Below are 3649 nucleotides of genomic sequence, written 5' to 3'. Positions count from 1 at the left end.
TATGGGAGTATCTGTTTTTTAATAGTCTCTAAAAAAAAAAAAACCCTGATGAACTGACCCATTGCACTACAGGGCATGACACGAACTACAAAACATCAGCAGCATGCACACAAGTTTGGAAGATAATAGCACAATTAGCAACAAGTATTTGAAAGAATATGGCACATTTCCTGATTTTAGGAATACACGGAGAGACAGAACAAACCTAAAAAGACAATAGAAATTGTTTATATGACACTTCCTCTGTATAACAATGCAGATTTGGGCTCCCGGCAAAAAGCTTCATGTCGCTCATAACATTAAGTTTGCACACGGCCTGCATTTTGGTGTGCTTTTCAATGACACATTGACACACTTCATTAGAGTTCCTCCTTAAACGGCCCACGTTGCTACATTCTGACACTTGATAGTGACAATACTCGTGTCGTCATGTCAAACTGTGATCACAGCGTCGAGGGCTGTGAGCGATAATTGCCAAGTTTGTCCTGCGAAGAGTTTCAGCACACGAGCTGTCCGTCATGTTTAGAGCAGCACTGCTGACGGTTGAGTCCAAGTATCAAGTGACATCTCCAGCAGTCAACACCACCAGAAGACGGCCACAGCTGCCAATCGCAGCTGCCAAGCAATGAGTGTGTGTGTGTCTGAGAGAAAGCAAACGGCACAGAGAGGATGAAGATTAAACCGTGCTCAGCAGATTTTGGTGGATTGCGTCAAATGTGGCAGTTCATTTTTTTTACCACACACATTTTTGTGTGTGTAAGAATGTAATACTACATGTTCATGTCAATTCCCATAAACGATCCCAACCGAAATGCTTTCTATAACAATAAAGCTCACCGTGCTTTGCTTATGATGGGAAATTAACGGAAGCAGAACTATCGGATCCCAATTTGATGGTAAAACTTGACCGTGTACTTATTCTCACACTAAGGTATGTACATGCTAATCTGGGAATCCGCTAAGAAGCAGCATACCAGAGGCATGTGTATGCGTGGGCCAGGTTCATACACTGTAGGGCAATAAATTACTTGGACGGCCCGTTTTGTATTTCAGTCGGTAACATGAAGCTGCGATTATGCTCACAAATTAGATCTGTTTGACAGGCTTGCCTCCCTCCACACGACACCAGCGCCTGTTTATAGAAAACACTGCTGGTGGAGATTTGACGAGACCTATAAACAAAGTAAACCAATATCAATGCAAGTCAACAGCTGTCTGGAAACATCCTTGAAAAGTAGCATCTGCTCTGGATAAAATTGTCAATCAGCAAGTTCCCTTTTTTCCATCAAAAGTGTCCCTGAAACTGATTCCTACGATGGTTCATGCTGTTATAGCGGCATGGACAGAAATTCATTTGCAGACATGAATTAGTTTGGTAATATGTGTAATTTAGTCATTTGTTGTGACAGCAACAATGACTACAACAGGATTTCCCAACCAGCGGGTAGAACATGAACGACACCGAGGCGGAAGCCCCGTCTGTCCTGACCTGTAGACGTGTAGGCCTGCTATACTGGAGGCCTTTCCTTTACACTGGTGACTCTTTACAGCCATCTGCAGTTATGTTTTATCATGTTTATGAGACATGACAATGTAGTATTGCATTCATTTTTTTTGACACTTCAATCCACATTCCATCTGCTGTGTCTAGCTGGAGTGGTGTGGCTCACTGGATCGGCTGGTTAAAGTTTGTGCAACCAGCATCAGACTGTCGTACACAGCTACAGAACCCCTCCGGGTTACTGTGCACGTCAGGATTAGGACGACCTCTGCAGGTATGTTGAATTGGCTGTCTGAGAAGCAGCAAAGAGGACGGCAGGTGTGTTTCGACTGGAATATTTGATTTATTCAGAAACTTTTAGGATTGAAGATGGAACATGAAAGCAGAGATTATATTACGCCGATTTATTCATCAAACATTTCATTTTGTTATTGAAGCTGTTTTGACAAAAACGAGTAAATAGATTGTTTTAAATTTCCTCTCATCTGGTGAGGAAAGAGCCTGGAAGACGTTCAAATCGGGGAGCGTTGTTTTGATTAAATACAGCTGTCACAATTTAAACAGTTGTAAACATTCCATAACAAGAATAGTGTGACCACAGCAATAATACATGTAATACCATGATGAAGCTATATGGTAATCAGATGCCAAAGATGAAGAAAAGAATGTTTCTTTCCCAAAGAAAACCCTCAGGCTTATTCTCCATTCAGAGGGAAAGGATTTGGACACAGCTGAGAAGTGTGAATTTTTTTTTATATCCAGACATGATATCTTTTCTGAACAGGTGGAGGCTCTGCTTTGTTCACACTCCTCTCCTGAACAAATGAGATTACAGCGACGAGACTAACGCGATTCAACGCTCAGGATTTCCCCTTCAAGGGCCGCTTCAAGCAACCAAATGTCAACACACTGTGTGTTAAAAAAGAGGAAAGGTTAGTGTGTCTGTGTGAGCAAAAGAGAAAACATGCTGTATTCTGTGGTGGAGCAAACATTTAAAGTGTTTTCTTCATCATCATTTCTTCAATGGAAATGATGTACATGATGCGTAAACAGCATTTATGTATCAAAACAATCTCTACTGTGATGTAGCCCTGTTATAGAGTCAACTTTTGAAAATCTAAATGATCTAAAACTTTGTATTTATCTATTTATTTTGCAAAACTGTTTATAAATCAGGATCCATTTACAAGAATGTGAAGGTGGGTGTATTAACTCCTGCAGAGAGCGGCGTCCTCCTGACTGCGCACAGAGCAGGAGGAGGAGGAGGAGGAGGAGGAGGAAAGACCACGCGCTCATGGCAGAAGAGCCGGTCGCTGCTTTTTGGATGCAAACTGGTTCATCCCTTCACCACAACTCTGCAAGGGAAAACTGTCTGGGAAATGCAAAGAGAGAATTTTTGTACCAAAAAGACTTTCATCTTGGAAGATATACCCACATGATTTGTTGAAGTCATTTTTACAAGAGCCAAAAACGGTGGATTTTGTCCACCGTCTCCAACATTGTAATTGCACCGGGGATCTGTTTTGTATGGAAACTGGGGGAAAGTACAGCGACCAATGTACACATGGGTGTGTGAATAATGTTTGAAGACAAAATTGTGAACTGATCCTTTTAGGATGTACCTCAAAAGTGAACCTACATTATATTCTTAGTTACTTTTGACATATCTGAGTTTAAACTTGTCAAAGTTGCCGGTAGCTAAAGCGACACGAGTTCAGCGTGTGTGTCGGTAGTCAGGAGATTAAGTGACAGAGAGTTCAGCAGGTTGTTGGGAGGCTCTACGGTCCAAATAGCCCCCCACTGCCCATAACACACGCGTGCACACACACACACACACACACACATATACATTGAGTTTCATCCCTGACCTGCAATTCATCAACGTTTGACCCGAACAGCAACCAAAGACGCCTATCCCGTCAGCATTCCACCTTTGCATTTTACTCTGTTGCTGCCTTGCTGGTTGTATTTATAGCTCTGTAAGGCAGGACTGAAAGAGAAGGGGGGGGGGGGGGGGGGGGGGTGTCGAGCTGATTGCATAATGCTGACGCTTGTTATCTTCAGGTACTGGGTTTCCAACTCGTGCCGCCTGCTGCTTAGCAATCTGCAGACGCGGTGGCAGACACAGAGCCAAGATCCCAACGGCCG

Source organism: Anarhichas minor, unplaced genomic scaffold, assembly GCF_050575085.1.
Source record: "Anarhichas minor isolate MPS153535 unplaced genomic scaffold, ASM5057508v1 ptg000002l, whole genome shotgun sequence".
Lineage (NCBI taxonomy): Eukaryota > Metazoa > Chordata > Actinopteri > Perciformes > Anarhichadidae > Anarhichas > Anarhichas minor.
This window is presented reverse-complemented; position numbering follows the sequence as displayed.